The sequence below is a fragment of the Saimiri boliviensis genome, chromosome 2 (assembly GCF_048565385.1).
Source record: "Saimiri boliviensis isolate mSaiBol1 chromosome 2, mSaiBol1.pri, whole genome shotgun sequence".
In the NCBI taxonomy this organism is placed as follows: domain Eukaryota; kingdom Metazoa; phylum Chordata; class Mammalia; order Primates; family Cebidae; genus Saimiri; species Saimiri boliviensis.
Window position 1 is genome coordinate 33,625,373 of NC_133450.1, and position 17,238 is coordinate 33,642,610.

The following is a 17,238-nucleotide window of genomic DNA, read 5'->3' on the forward strand; positions in this document are numbered from 1 at the left end:
GGGTAGTGGAGGGCTTAGGGAGAGGGTGGGATGGTTAATGGGCACAAAAAAATGGAAAGAATAAGACATACTATTTGATAGCATACCAGGGTGACTATAGTCAATAATAACTTAAGTGTACATTTTAAAATTTAAGTTATACTTAAAGAGTATAACTAAATTGTTTGCAATTCAGTGGGTAAATGCTTGAGGGGATGGATATGCCATTATTCATGATGTGCTTATTTCACATTGCATGCCTGTATCAAAGCATCACACGTACCCAATAAATATATACACCTACTATGTACCCACAAAAATTAAAAGCAAAAAAAAAAAGGTTAAGAAAATAAAAGAACAAAAGTAGATGTATTCTACATGTCTCCATATTGTAAAACTAGAATTAGTCAGTTAACTTTAGAGGAAGGGGATTGTGGACTTGATATAAAGACAACTTTATAACAGGCAGAGCAGCCTAAACCCTACAACTGTCAAAAATATAATGGATTCTTAATTTCTGTGTCCATGATATTACAGAGGTCATTTCTGCATCAAAGAATAGGAGGGAGATGGCTAGGTAGGATATATTCTGTTTTTATTTCTTATTTTAAAATATTGGATTGTGGCTGGACATGGTAGCTCACACCTATAATTCCAGCGCTTTGGGAGGCTGCGGCGGGTGGATCACCTGGGGTCAGGAGTTGGAGACCAGCCTGGCCAACATGGTGAAACCCCATCCCTACCAGAAATGCCGGTTGTGGTGGTGTGTGCTGTAGTCTCAGCTCTGTGAGAGGCTAAGGCAGAAGAATTGCCTGCTTAGAACCTTCAGCACTTGTATACCTATGTAACAAACCTGTATGTTCAGCACATGTATCCCAGAACTTAAAAAAAAAAAAAAAAAAAAAAAAAAAAAAAAAAAAAAAAACCAACCTTCTATGTGCTATTAGCTGTGCTAAGTGATTAGGATGCAATGGTAATAAAAACAAAGTCCCTCCCCTTGAAGAATTTTCAATTTAGAAGGGAGAGAGGCAGGGAGGGTCTCACAGGCCACAGGAAGTAGTTTAGATTTTCAATGCAATAGGAAACATGGAAGATTGAAGGCAGTTTTGCATTCTAAAATAATATGATTGCTATTTTAAAGCTAATTTATCTAAGGATGGAAGGTTCTTAAATAAACTTGCATATACTTGGACCACACCACCGCAAGTAGCAGCTGCTCTAATTCAGAGCAGTCCTCCTGCCAAACACTGTGTGAGACAAAGCTCTGATTCATAAAGAGGCGTTTTTCTCTCGGAGGAACCCAGTGATCCATCTGGAGAAGTACCTGAGTCTGAAGGGAGATGAAACAGCAAAAGGAATTGGCCTGTGAGGACAGGGACATTGTAAGGATGAAAAGAGGAAAGGAGGTGCTGAGCCCTTTTTCTTAATCCACAACCTTCCGTTGCATTTTGCAGATGAGTCTGCCTTCACTGTTTCCATTCAGTGGCTGGAGACAACTTGGAAGGGAATCTCAAAAATAACTCTGGCTGCTCACCCAGTTGTTTGGTAAATTTTTATTGAGACTCTGTGCCAGGCTTTACCAGGCACTGACACATGGCAGTCAATGAGATAGGCAACATCCTTGTCATTGGAGAGCCTATGTTGCAGTGGACGTGAGGGAGCTGAAAGCAACTCTTATAGGAAATCATGGTAAAGACGTCCAAGAGAAGAAAGACGAAGGGCAAACACATGCACGGATGCCAAACAACTATCAGAGAGAAAGGAATTTTCAGACCTGACCTGAATGATGAAAGGAGGTTTTTGGGAAGGAAAATAGAGGGGAAGGACAAGGGAAATAATCTGGGCAGCAAAATTTATCTGCTGTGGTGCCTCACTCTCTCTCTAATCCTTTTCCACCCCAGCCCCAAATTTGAAAGGATTGCAGGGAGCTCCTGCTGGAGTCATTTCTGGTATAACAAATGGCCAGAAAGGAAAGCTTCGGTTCTGAGTTTGCAGGGTTCCCTGTTTTTCATCCCTATTTTAGAAAGCAGCTTATACAAAAGAATGTGCTGTGTGGCCCTCTGAGCTTCTGCGATTGTGTTAGGACCCCACTTGATGGTATTCGCATGAGTTAATCTACTGTAAGCATCTCTGCAAAGCAAGAGGCTGGCTTTGATTTGAAATGTCTCAAGGCTTTGTGTACAGGGCAAGCTAAATGTCTCCCTACACTAAGACTGAAAATGCCTCGGGTGCCCTTGCCTATCGGATCCGATGTATAGATGCATGTCAACAATCACACAGTGGCTGCTGGCAACATTTATTACAACCTGAATGTGAAATGGCTATTCTATTCAAGGATTCTGATAAAAAGGTTCAGCCACAGTGGATGTATAAGGAGCCTGGTTTCACTGCAACTGACTACAGTTATCTAATTTTTTTTTCTAGTTCACTTTTAGTCTGGGAGCAAGCAGAAAGTTGCTCCCCAAATGCTGTCCTTTCTCAGTCACCAGGGTCTAGTTATTTGGTTTTATGCAGAGGAGCTAGAAACCAATCAGTCTAAATCATATTCTGTTGAAATCAGAACCAAAGAATCCACAATGTGACCCAACCTAACTTTCCAGCCTCAACTCCTACCTGTTCTTTGTTACTGTTACTCTTCTAAACCCACTTGTGGGCTCCTGAACTTGCGACCTGTGCTCAGTCTGGTACTTTTGCACTTCTATGCCGGGAAAGATTTCTCTCATCTTTTATGATCCAGCTGAAATGTCAATGCTTCTGAAAATTCTTCCTGCTCCTGCTGGAGAGCTTCTTTCTTCTGGGTTCCCATAGGTCAGGTCCTATGTGTGGCATTGGGATACAAAGCCAAGTTGCATAGCCTCCATGTCCTCAAATCCTCACAATTTGGCAGAAAGGCAGACAAGTAAATACACCTGTTCAACTTTCTGTAACACAGTTATAAGAGGGCATGAAATAAAGAATTTAAATCAAATTGAACATGGGCCTCAGAGATCTTCCTCTGTGATGAACTTCCCAGTTTCTTCTTGTGAGGTCATGATCCCATCCTGGCACTTTTCCAGGCACATGAGGCTCTATCCTATTCTTAAGTAAAGATTATTACCATTCTCATTACAAGCAGCAGCAACCTGACATCATCATCATCATCATCATCATCATCATCCTAAAGTAAGTAAAACAGAGTTAATTACATGTGCACTTTCTAAATCAACATTGTATGAGATAATTACTCATATTATAAAAATGATTCTTCACTTTCCAGAGATGCCTCTAAATACTAAGATTTCTGTTACAATAAAACTTGGATCCAATTCACAGACATTATAGTCCATTTTCCAAGAATATTTCTTTTCTCATAAAATAAAAAATACGCATGTGAGAGTATTAGCACGAAGTGGTTGCAAAATAAATTTTATTCATCCAGATGTGAGATAAGAGGCACAAGCATCCTTTTGCTTGTTTTATTGCACTGGTTAGGACCTCTCGTATGTTGAACAGAAGTAGTGAGAATGGACATTCTTGCTTTGTTTCCAGTTTGTTTTAATATGTTTTCTGTCAGTTTTCCATAGATGCCTTTCATCTGACTGAATAATTCAGTCTATTATTATTTCAGTCTCTTATTAGTCTATTATTTCCTGATAATTTTTTTAAATGAATGAGTTTGAATTTGCTCAGTTATTTATGTATCTCTCTAAATAACCAGACGGTTTTGCTTTTTAAAGCTGCTAATAGAGTTTAATTATATTCATTGATTTTCAAATTTGAACCAAATTCAAATTCAATGGCATAAATTATACTTGGTCATTGATGTATTATCATTTTTATATGCTGCTGGGTTTAATCTAATACTATTTTCTTAAGTATTTTTGGTATCTTTTTTCATGAGAGATGTTGGTCTGCAATTTGTTTTTCTTGAAAGGTTTTTGTAAGGGTTTAAGAAAGCATGGTTAGGCAAGCTTCCCAAAGTAAGTCAAAGAAGTATTTTCACCTTTATCTTCTGAAAGAATTTATGCAACATTGAAATTATTTGTTTCAGAGATGGTCAGTCGAATATGCCAGAGAAACTATTTGGATTTAGAGCTTCCTTGTAGGAAGGTTTTTGATAAATAATGCAATTTCTCAAGGTAATATAGAAAATATAAGTACTATATTACTTTGAGAAATTGCATTATTTATATTTTCTATATTACCAAGGGGTTTGAGGCAGGAAGTGACACTACCTAATTTGTATTTTTAAAATGATCCAAGTTGAACTTATACCTCTGGCCATGATGGAGAGACTGATACTAGAAATGATCTCTCATTGAAAACAATCATAAAACTGGAAAAAAATATTTGTAGAAATTATTTTCAAGTATTGACTAGCAAACAGTGCAAAATTATCATCTTTATTTTATTTTCTGTATTACCTTGTGACAATTTTCTATATTACCTTACTTATATTTTCTATATTACCTTGTGAGAATTCTGGTGAATTGTGTTTTTCAAGAAGTTTGCCCATGTCATCTGAGTTGTTAAACTTATTAGAACAGTCTTTGATTATATTCCCATATCAGCCTTTGAATGTCTGTAAGGTCTGTCCTGATGTTCCGTCTCTCACTTTTTAAAATAAGTCTGGCTAGAGGTTTACCAATTTTATTAATCTTTTCCAAGAACACATTTTGGCTTTGATAATTTTTTCTATTGTTTATCTACATTATACTGATTCCAATTTTTTATTCTTTTCTTGCTTCTCCTCACTTTCTGTTTAACTTGTTCATTTTTTTTCTGGCTTCTTGAGACAGAAGCTGAGATTATTGATTTTGAACCTTTCTTCTTTTCTAATAAGTGCATTTAAAGTTACTCATTTCCCTTTAAGCACTGCTTTAGCTATATCTCAAGAATTTTGATATTGTCTTTTTGTTATCTTTTATTCAATATATTTTAATTTTCCTTGTGTTTTCTTCTTTGGCCCATAGGCTATTTAGAAATAGGTAGTTTCTAAATATTTGAAGACTTTCACAGATATCTTACTATTATTGATTTCTAATTTGATTCTGCTACAGTCCAAATATATATGTTATAAAGTTTCAGCCTTTTGAAATGTGTTAAGAATATTACCAGAGATAAGATGATAAGAATAGTTCCAGAGATAAATAGGGACATTTTATAACTAATAAAAGAATTGATTCATTAGGAAGATACAACAATCGTAAATGTATATGTGTCTAAGAGTCTCAAATTACATGGAACAAAACTGACAGAACTAAAGAGAGAAATGGCCAATTCCACAATCTTTATCTTTATTAGATGATTTGTCTTGATAAACATTCCTTGTGCTCTTGAAAAGAAAATGTATTCTGTAGTTATTGGGTATAAAATTCTATATATGACAATGAGGTGACTGATAACATTATTTAGATTATCTGTATCCTTCACTAAGTTTCGTAGAATTATTTCATGAATTACCATGACAAGGATGTTAAAAACCTGCAGCTATGATTGTGGAATTGGCCATTTCTCTCTTCAGTTCTGTCAGTTTTGTTCCATGTAATTTGAAACTCTGTTATTAGACACATGTACATTTATGATTATTGCATCTTCCTGATGAATCAGTTCTGTTATTATGTATGAAATGTCCCTATTTGTCTCTGGTAATGTTCTTTGTCTTGAAGTCTTTTTGACTGATACTAATGTGGCCACTTTATCCTTTTTATGCTTACTGTTTGCATAGTGTGAACATAAGAATGGAAAGAAAGAAGTAGTTGTCAAATAATTAATATTAATTAATATTAATATAAGATAATGGAAAGGAGTAATTGTCAAGTAATTAATATTAATATATTAATATAAATATATTAATTTTATCTTGATTGTTTTTACTCCTTTCTGACAATTTCTACCTTTTCATATAATATGCTTATTACATGAAAGTTGCAGGTAAGTCTACCATCTCGTTATTTGTCACATTTCCCATCTTTTGCTGTTGTTTTTCCTCATTTCCTTCTTTTCAGTTAATTTTTTTATTCCATTTTAATTGGCTTTATAGCTATATATCTTTATACTATTTTTTATTGTTTGCTCTAGGGATGACAATATGTATATTTACCACAGACAACTTAGAAATCATATTGTACCACTTCACATAAAATAGAAGAAGCTTACAGCAGTCTATGTCTCTTTACACCCCATTTTTGTGCTGTTATTGCTGTATGTATTACAGTACATACGTTGCAAAATCCACAATAGAGTGTTATAATCTTTTTCCAAATCCTCGTGTGAATTAAAAATTTTATGAGCAGAAAAATACATATAATATTTCATTCTTACCTACATACTTACCATTTCTGCTTTCTTTTTATTCTTACCTGTTTCAGTCTTATCCGTAAACCCCTTTTCATTTGGTGTCATTTCCATTAGCATTTCAGTGCAGAACTTCTAGCAACATATTCTCTATTTCCATGTATCTTTAAATATCTTTATTTTGCCTTCATTTTTGAAATGTATTTTCATTGGACATAGAAATCTTGGATGGCAGTTTTCTCTCATACTCTTGGGTTTCATTGTCTTCTGACATCTGCTGTTTATAAGGGAAAGTCATTCATTATTTGCCCTGTCTCTACACATGATGTGTTGCTTTTCTTTGGCTGCTTTCAAGATATTTTTCTCTTTATCTGTGGTTATCAACACTTTGACTGTGATAGTCTAACTGTTATTATTGTTGTTCATATTCATTTTACTTGGTGTTCCTTGAGCTTCTAGCCTCTGTAAGCCATTTTTTTTTCAGCAAATTTGGAAAATTTTAAGCCAATTATTTTATATTTGTTCTTCCTCATTCTTTCTCCTCTCTTTGTGGAGCTCCAATTTTACGTAGGTTAGATTGCATGATGTTGTCCCATAGATCACTATGACTCTGTTCATTTTTTCAGTCTTTTTCTCTGTATTCTTCAGATTGGACAATTTATCTTGATCTCCATTAATCTTCACTTATTTTCTGTCATGCCACCTTCAATCTGATATTAAGGCCATTCAGATCTAGAATTTCTGTTACGTTATTGTTTATAGTACTAATTTCTCTGCTAAGATTTTTTTAATCCATTCATTCATTAAGACCACAATTTTCTTTAACTTATTAAACGTATTTTAATAGCTGCTTTCAAATCCATGTCAGCTAATTCCATCTGAGTCATCTTGAGTTATTCTCTATTGAGTGATCTTTACCTTGTCTGTTGGTCACATTTTTCTGTTTCTTCACATGTCTAGTAATTATTTATTGTTTGCTGGATATTGAAATGAAATATTATAAACAGTATCAGTTATATTATCTTCCTTTTAAGGGTATTGAGTTTTGTTCTGGAAATAGTTAAATTTCTAGTAGAACTTTTTCTTCCTGTCAAATTTGATCTTATTCTTTGTTAGAGTGAGCCTATTTTAGTTTTAAAGTTAGTCCTAGGGTACATCTCTTGTTCTATTGTATGCTCCTTACTTCTCTCACACTTATTTCTATTGCATGAGATAGTCAATGAGTTATCACCTGAGCAGAAACTGCAACATTTCTTGGCATGGCCTGACTCATTCAGCTCTCACGCCTGTAAGAAAAGATCTCTGTTGGGTCTTGTGGAATCTTGCTTGCACTTGGACAGCTCAGCCTTCAGCCAGAGACTTGTAGGAAACCTCCATACGAATCTCTAGGCCCTCTCAATACTTAATGTTTAGGGAGCTAAACTGCCACTCTCTGTGGGTTCCATCTTCCTGCTCCACAACAGGGAAGTATCTGCATTAAAAAAAAAAAAAAAGACTGGAAAATTGTGTAGTAATTGTGCTTCATGCCTTTCCCTTCTCTCAAAGAAGATAATTTTGCACTGTTTGCTGTTCAATACCTGAAAATGATTTCTACAAATATTTTTTCCAGTTTTATGATTGTTTTCAATGAGAGATCATTTCTAGTATCAGTCCCTCCATCATGGCCAGAGGTACAAGTTCAACTTGGATCATTTTAAAAATACAAATTGGATCATGTCACTTCCTGCCCAAAACCCCTCAGTAGCTTTCTATTGCTCTTAGAATAACTTGGTGATCTACATCTTCTTCAAGGCCCTGCATGATACAAATTCTTGCTGCTTCTCTAGTTTCTTATTGTACCACCTTGTCCCTCATGCATGCTTTTAAAAGTCTTCTCTTTCTTTGAACCTCTATCACCAGGTTTTTTCACATTTTTCTTTCCCCCTTAATAATGATCTACCCTCTCTTTCTGTGTTCACTGCTACTCATCCTCATAACTGAAACATCATTTCCTAGGGATGACCATTCCTGGCTCAGTCAGTCTAGATTTCATCCCCCATTACATACTCTTGTTTTATCCTGTATTTTTCCTTCAAAGCAATTATTTAAGTTGTAATTATGTAGTTTTTGTTTTATGTCTGTCTGCCCTCCCAGAATGCACAGTCCAGGAGAACAGCGATCCTGTCTCTTTTATGTATACCACTTCCCCAGTATTATTAGTGTCTGGTACCTAGTAGGTATGCAGTATATACTTATTGAATAAATGAATTGACCTCTGTCTTTTAGATCACCTACTCATTTTATCATTGATGATCAACATAATACCTTACATTCATATAGTCTTTTTTACTTTTCAACGAGGATTTTCTGCATAGCTCCTCTGAGCCTCACAAAACCCTGTAAGGAAGATTGTGAATATTATCGGATAAAGATTTTGAGACACAGAAAAGCCAGACGATTTGCCAAGGCTCATAGTACCAGAGGCAGAAATACAGCTAGAGCAGTCTCCTGGCCTCTAATCAGGAGTTCTTTCCAGAATACCTCTTAGTCTTCCATTCTCTTGAGTTCTTTCTGTCCTTACTTTATAGGGCCAAATGTGTGCAAAGTACTATCCCCCGTTGCAATAGGCTTTTAGTTTTTCAGATTGGAATCATGTTGGTTTTGTATGCCCTTAATAAATGTCAGTGAAAACAAAGGAAGTCCTATGAGAACTTATAATCATTTTGCTCCCATTAATTCCCACACTGAGCAGTTTCCCCATTTCCATTCTTGGCCTTGTGAGGCTCTTTGCCATCCTGTTAAAATCTAAAGTTGCTTGAACCTTCTCCTTACAAAAATGCATCTTAAATGTTCTAATATCTTTTTTTTTTTAAGCCAGTGAAGACTATGCCAAAAATCAGCCATCAATTGAGAAGCCCTGCTGTCGTTTGTGTGCTGTTCTCCCTAAGTAGAAGTGAGTGTGCTGAGCTCAGTACTCCCCATCTAGCTCCTCTGTGATCAGTGTGGACATTCCCAGGACAACTGGGCCGAGGCTGGAAACACCATCTGAATGTGTGACCACACGAAGCTGAGTGGCTGATCCAGGTTTAACCTTGACCTCATCAGCGCCACCTTGGCTCAGAAGCCCAGTTATTTATTCCAAGGGATGATTGAATGCAGTGCTAGTGTCTCTTCAGGGCTTTTGAACTCACGTATTTATCCAGTCATTTATAAAAGATGAAGAGGGGAACTAGGTAGGCCAGAGTGGCTTTGTACTATGAAAGACCGTTTGATTTCTAAGTGTGTCTTCTTTGCCACCTTTCTGCCATTCCACGTTCTAGCGATCACGGGTAAGTCAGCACAGGGATCTTATCATGATAATGTTGGTTTTAGGAGGTCTCGTGCATAATAGATCAGACTTAGAGCATAATGCCGTAAGCTAGTGATTTAGGTGAGCAGCAGATTCTGGCTTTAGGAGTTTATTGTCAGATGCATTTTAAACACTTGTGGCCCCAGATCCCTGCACCTGTGGGATGCATTGTAGCTTTAGAACTCTGGCAATTCTGAATATAATTCCTGAATCAGTCATGAGGTTGCATATCTGATGCTTAGTCCAAACCAAGGGGTAGATTATTTGCAGGCAGGGTTATCCTTGGAAAAAAAAAAAATCCTTTTCCTGCCATGCTTTCCTTCTCAATAGTAGTGCTAATTACATTTGTAGACCATTTATGTGGCCAACACTGTGCAAAACCGTTAGCTTCTTTCTCTAGGAGACAGGCACTTTTAACCCAACTTCACAATTGGAAAAACTGAGACTCAACGAGATTGGATGGGTAAGGTGGCTCACATCTGTAACCCCAGCACTTTAGGAGGCTGAGGCGGGCGGATCATGAAGTCAGAAGTTCAAGACCAGCCTGACCAACATGGTGAAACCCCATCTCTACTAAAAATACCAAAATTAGCCAGGTGTGGTGCCACGCACCTGTAATCCCAGCTACTCAGGAAGCTGAGGCAGGAGAATCACTTGAACTCAGGAGGCGAAGGTTGTGGTGAGCTGAGAGGGCACCACTGCACTCCAGCCTGGGCGACAGAGCGAGACTTCGTCTCAAAAAAAAAAAAAAGAGAGAGAGAGAGATTAAGTAAATTCTTTACAGTCATTATGCTAGTCCATGAAGAAGTTGATATTTGAAACTATATCTGTCTGATTCCATAGTCTTTGCTTTAAATCAGAGGTCAGCAAACTACTTCTTTTTTTTTTTTTTTTTTTTGAGACGGAGTTTCGCTCTTGTTACCCAGGCTGGAGTGCAATGGCGCGATCTCGGCTCACCGCAACCTCCGCCTCCTGGGTTCAGGCAATTCTCCTGCCTCAGCCTCCTGAGTAGTTCGGATTACAGGCATGTGCCACCATGCCCAGCTACTTTTTTTTGTATTTTTAGTAGAGATGGGGTTTCACCATATTGACCAGGACGGTCTTGATCTCTTGACCTGGTGATCCACCCGCTTCGGCCTCCCAAAGTGCTGGGATTACAGGCTTGAGCCACCGCACCCGGCCATGCAAACTACTTCTAAGAGTAGGTATCTTAATCTTTGTGGGCAACGTATGGTCTCTGTAACATATTCTTTCTGTCACAATCCTTCAGAGTGTAAAAAACATTTTAAATTTACAAACCTTACAAGAGCAGCTCATGGACTAAATTGGACCTGGATTTAGTCTGTGAACCACAGTTTGCTGACCCCTGCTTTTTAACCGGTATACACCCTGCTTCTCAGGATGTGAACATTTAATGCAATTGCAATAGAAAATAGCAAGAAAATTGTAAGTGTCTGGAAGAGGCAGCAGGATTACATCAGGTGCGGTCCCTGCTCTGGCAAGATGAAACCGGGGATCATTGAACCACCTGGTGTTTGTTAAAGATTTCTGCTTTCCCTCTGAGATTTTTTTCAGGAACCTCACACCTCCAGCAGCCCAGAGAACTGTGGGCTGCAAAGAAATGCCTCCTCAAGGGAGTAGAAACCCTGCAGGGTAGAAATCATCACATCTGTCTGGCTGTTCTCAACCTTTCTTTTCTGCACTTTCTTGGTTTATAATCAAAGCACTGTCAGAAACTCCAGAGTCGGCACCTTTTCATTTTTATGCTTTCATTTAATTATTGTTCAGCTGCTAAGTGTTTTGACTGTTTAAGGGATTCTAGTGGTAAATAGCTTTCTCCAGCCTGGCAGAAGCTGTGGTTCCCTTTGATGAGCTCACACAGTGTGGCTTTTAGGATGCTGCTGACCAGGACATCTGACTGTCCCCAGTGGATGCAGTTTCCAGCTGTGGGCTGAACCCCTTCCAGAAAGCGCTGCTGAGACAAGAGGCTTCCTGCAACTCCCTGCTGCCCCCGTCTAACCAACACCTCGGTCTCCTCTCCACATGCTTCCCTGCCCTCTTCCTTTCCCTCGAAGACACTTTCTTCTGCCTGGCAAAAGGGATCTTGTTTCCATGGAAGCCTCATTAAATCTGCATCTTGCTCAGTTTGGGTTTGATCACGGCTTCCAGAAGTATTTTTAGCCCATGCAGTTGCATAATGAGATAGAGACTGGGGGAAAGGGGAGGGGGTTGTACAGACAGGCAGATTTTCTAAAAAAGTAAGAAAGAGAAGGAAAACCTCTAAAGAAAAGGGTTTTATGGAATCAGGGGAAGGATGGAGCCCCTCTTTTGGGTGCATGGGGCTGCTGTTCCCTGGTTAGCTCTTCCCACTTGAAGCCTATGGACGCTTGCCTGTCATGTGACACCTGTCCTGGTCACATGTCAGGGGAACCTCTGATCTCCCTTTCCATGAGCTCAGTTGGCCCCAACCAGGGTGACAGTTATGCTAGGGAATGTGACTGGTGTTGCTGCTCATAGGTTTCCCTTCTCACAGACCCAATGGGGCAGGCAGGATAGTGGCAGAGAAGAAGGCAGAGCAACAGCAGGAAAGAGAGGGCAATGCTAAGACATTGGAGGTTTGTGCTCAAAGACAGGGTCTGGGGGTCAGAGATGGCACATCTACCACATGATTGGTGCTGGAATCTGATGCCAAATGCACCCTTGGCTGCGGAGGTTCTGAGAACTCTTGCTTGTGCTTTTCAGCCAGACTATGCCCTCACCTGCCCCGGCACTTTAGAGAGCTCTTGAAGTTGGAGTGTTTGTTTGCATTGGATTGTTGTAGTATGTGTGTGTGCTTTTGTGTATTCTTCTGTTACAAGCCAAAGAGATTAAAAAACACAGGCAGATGTCAGAGCTAACGTTTATTGAACCTTTACTATGCCACATGGTGTACTAGACATTCTATATGTGTTAACTCATTTTCCCTAATTCTATGGACTAGACACTCAAACAGTCTCCATTGTACAAGCAAGAAAACTGAGGCATAGAGAAGTTGGGAAACTCACATGAGATCCTCCAGTTAATTAGTGATGGAGCCAGGTTTCGTATCCAGGCAACTGGGTTTGAGAATCTGCAGTCCTAGGTCGGTAACGTGTTGTTGGCCTGTCATACATTTTAAACAACGTTCTGTACACAGAACCATTTATAGTAACTTTGTATTGATGAGCTGAAGGCAGTCTGCAGATGTGCTGCTGGGATTTCATTCATCTTCAAAGAGGTTTTTTTTTTTTTTTTTTAAGGTTTTCTGAGGGTGGTATCTAAATTCATAAAAATCTTTCACAAGTTTCATTCCGACTCTCCTGCATTGCCATTCTTCCCACATTCCCAGTTAGTTTGTACTGATTGTCACGTCTCCCTGGAACCCATGATCCCCTGCAACATTTTTTGCAGAACTGTGCCCCGCCTTCACATTGTCAGACAGTGGGAGCCTCTCTAGCGGCCAGCCCACACTCCAGCAGCTCCTTCCTCAGGACGTTCCGTTTTCCACATTTCTATCCAGTTACCTCACGGAAGGATGGCTGTGAGGGCTTTACTTGGCTTGGCAGGCTGGTCCCCTTCTTTACTCACCAGACTCTTTGATTATCTCTTTGTTGACCTGTCCCTCTTCAAGGCCTCGGTTTTCTCTGAAGTTTCCAGCTTCCCTCCTCATCCCTCAAAAGACCAAAGTGTAGAAGATGAAACCAGAATCCACTGGAAGCCCCACCCACCACAGCCTCTCCTCTAAATGCATTCTCTGTTCTGCTTAGGTCACGAGAATGATGAGGGACATGAATTGAGGATTTGTTTATTATTCTTCACAATATCCCTGTGAGCGGAGTACTGTAAATACCCCCATTTGATACATGAGTAAACTGAGATGTGGAGAGAGGAATTTGCTCAAGGTCACACTAGTAAGTGGGTGGAGCTGTGATGTGAAACTGGGCAGTCTGGTTCTGGGACCTGTGCTCTTACTCACGGATCTATATTGCCTCCTACTTGAAAACATCCAGGGTAAAGGTTGAGCTAGATCAGCTGAAATCTTCTTGCACAGTAAAGCAGAGGCCACCTATCCTGGAGTTACATTCATCTTGTTCATTGTCAACGACTTGTGTTCAGTGACAGCCTCTCCAGTCCAAGGACTTACCTGGGTGTTGTGACAATCAGACATGACTAGGAACAACCAGTGACCATGTAGTCTATCCAAAGGCAGGGTAGAAAGGGCATCCTTGTCACTCTCTCTTGGTTATAAGAAGCAGGAACCCATTAAAGTCACTTTTCATATATCTATAAAGCTGAATGTATAAGATACATGGGGGCCGGGCGCGGTGTCTCACACCTGTAGTCCCAACACTTTGGGAGCCCGAAGTGGGCAGATTGCCTGAGGTCAGGAGTTCAAGACCAGCCTGACCAACATGGCAAAACCCCATCTCTATTAAAAATACAAAAAACAGCTGGGCATGGTGGTGCACACCTGTTAGTCCCAGCTACTCGGGAGGCTGAGACAGGAGAATTGCTTGAACCTGGGAGGTGGAGGTTGCAGTGAGCAGAGATCATACCACTGCACACCAGCCTGGGTGACAGAGCAAGACTCTGTCTTAAGAAAGAAAGAAAGAAAGAAAGAAAGAAAGAGAAAAAGATATATGGGTATTTGCAGAACTCACAGAAGGCCAAATCGGCCTTAAGAGGTGCTGAAAACAGGAACTGGGTAGTTGCTGGTACCTTCCTGTCTTTTTCCCTAGAAATGGTTTCTTACGTGCTTCTCTCCACATCTCTCTCATTTCCTTTGATCTTTCTTCAATCTTTCATTGCTGCATCATGCACATAGAAAAATCAGATCTGCCCTCCCAAGTTTACATATCGTTGTTTCAGGCATACGTAGTATCCTTAAAACTCCAGATTTCAGTCAAGGAATGTGGTTCAAGGGCTCAGCCAAAGGGCAGAGAAATGGAATAAAGATGCAATTGCCAGGCCTATGGGCAGCAAGGAGTCCGAGAAGGAACTGATGTCATGGTCCAAGTGACAATTCAAAAGGTCAAAGCATAAGTAAGTTGTGTGCTCTTCACAGATGGAGAAACTGAGGCACAGAAGGAACCTGGCTAGGGTCCAGATCTCTGGCCTTTGTGTCAATGCTAGGTCCACTGGATGTGGCATCTCCTTTCCATAGGAAATGTGGTTTCTCTATTTTAACCCACAGCCACACAGAGCACTGCCTGGCCTGCCTAGGATAGTCTCAATAGCCCGAGGACAGAAGCAACCAAAGTGAGGTCAAGTAAGAAAGCTCTTTGCTAATCCGTCAATAGCGCCCTCATAGAGCCAACACTTAGTACACCTGGATTGGAACACTTATTTCCAATACCAATGTTCTTTCTATCATGTGACAAGCCCTCATAAACCTCACAGCATCTTTATGAGGTGAGCGCTTACAGATCCACACTTTAGATAAGCAAATGGAGGCTCAGAGAGCAAGGAGCTAATTGAGGGTTACACACCTGAGCCAGGGTGTGAACACAGCTCTGTGTCTGATTCCTAAGGTCCTGTGCTTTAGCCACTTGTAATACTGCTGCTTTCTGCTTCATTTCCTTATCTGTCAGATGGGAATGATAATACCCATCTCATATAGATACTGTATGGGGAAAAACAGATAAAAGAAGAAAAAGTGCTTTGAAAACATAAGCAGCCCTTGCAGATGGGAATTATTTTTGCTGGTGACATACACCCTCAGCCCCCAGGGCCCTGCTGAGCCATACTCAGCTCAGAGCTCTGGAGGCACCTCCTCCCCACCAACAGCAGGGGGGACATTCTGTCTCCATCCTGAGCAGCCTGACAAACTAAACCTCACTCCTCCTTCAATGTCCCCATGCTGGGAAGGAGTATAGCTCATGCTGTGTTCTCTCTTATTGCTGAGAGAATGCAGAACCCAGAATTTGGGTCTCAGCAGGTTGGGGAGATAAGGAAATGTATTTCTTCCCCTGAGATTTCTTTTTGAAATATTTTCATTTGTGGAATCAGATTGTGCATGCAAGTTTCTGTCAGAAATATAAGACATCATCATGATGGGGACTGTTGGTTTTATAACTGAAGGATGGGAAAGGAAACTGGAATTATTGAGCACCTGCTGTATACTAGGCAGTTACCCAATCATCAGTCATTGCTGCAATGTAATGCAAGCTTTATTATCCACATTTCACAGGCCGAGAGTCTGACTCAGCAATCTTGTGTTCCATGTGCTAGTTCCCACAGGTGAGTGGCTGCAGCGCTGGGATTTGAACCCATCTCCAAAGCCTCCATCTTTCTACCACTGCCTTTCATTGAAAGAAAGGCTGTGGACTGGGTGTCAGTAATGTCAAATGTCCTTTCCAGTCTAGCAGGCTAGGAAGCTGTTGGAAGGTATTTATCCAAATGTCAGCAAGCAAGGAAACAGAGTTGGAACTAGATAAGGCAAGCCTCCCCTATCAACTTTGCTGGCCCACACTCTCTGGCTAGCTTCATCATCAGATCTTAGGCAGAGCTGCCTGTGTTCAACAGAAACATTTTGTACATTGCACAAGCTGGTGGGAGCCTGTGAGGGAATCGTCTGTCAGGTTGCACTGAGGTTCAGCCCAACTCATGAGCTAGGGCAGAAACCAGAGAGTGCTGTTCTACCCAAAAGGGGCAGGTAGGCAGGAGACTCAGGCTCCATTTTCATGACCAAAGGCTGAACGGAGAGGCTTTCTGAGCAGTGGCAGAATGGGAAGTAAGCTTGGTTTGACAATTGAGTCAAGAAAACAGAAAAGACAGAAAGCAGATGTCAGAGTCGGAAAGGCTCACCCCAGCTCCTTGACAAAGGTGCGTGCGGCCAGCTCTTGAAGCAGTGACCCTGCTGTAGGTCGCGTGTTTATCAAAGCTGGCCCATCAGCCCTGCAGTGGTCTCTGTGTTTAGAAAAGGGCCTGACATGATTCTCCAGGAAATGATTTGACAACAATAAAGTGTTGCCGTATGTCTTGTTTCATACTCTCAATAGCCCTGTGAGGTATGTGAGACGGGTGTTACTCTCTCCACCTGACAAATGGGGAAAAGCGGGCCCAGAGAAGTGAAGCTGACTTCCCAGGGACACATAACTGGTAAACAGTGTCCATCTCAGCTGTTCCGTCTCCCACACCCAATACCCTGTGCACCACGCGAACAGAGAGACAACTGGGCAACCAAGTTGTCTAGGTTGTCTAGTGAGTGCGCATGCTACAGTCTCCCTCATTTTGTCTTCAGGGCTATGCCCTAGGAGAGCTAATCATTCTTGGTTAGATAAGAAATAGTCAACACTTCTGCAGGATGGTAGGCCAAATACCAACAGAATAAACTCAGACCCAAAGAGATGGTCAGAATATGTGGAGTTAGTACTTCACTATACAGCTCTAAGGTGTAAGCCTCGTACATCTATCACAGTATGACATGTGCTTCCTCCCACCTCAATTCCTGACTGCACATTATAACAAATAACAATTCCAGGCTTTGAACTAACAAGGCCTATGTTTCTGAAGCCTACATATTAAATGCCAAAACCTGAGTCAGCTACTGGAGGTAGAGACATGAACACGATGACGGTCAGCATAATTTCAGAGGATTCTTTGGTTGCAAAGGGCAGAAACTCATCTTGAATTCA

The 17,238-nt window shown here is 40.4% G+C and overlaps 1 protein-coding gene across 12 annotated transcripts in view; it reads left to right on the forward strand.

The window, feature by feature from the left end:
- The window catches only part of SLC8A3 (solute carrier family 8 member A3), a 146,632-nt gene that overhangs the window by 80,122 nt on the left and 49,272 nt on the right, over positions 1 to 17,238 (forward strand). The window lies entirely within an intron of this gene.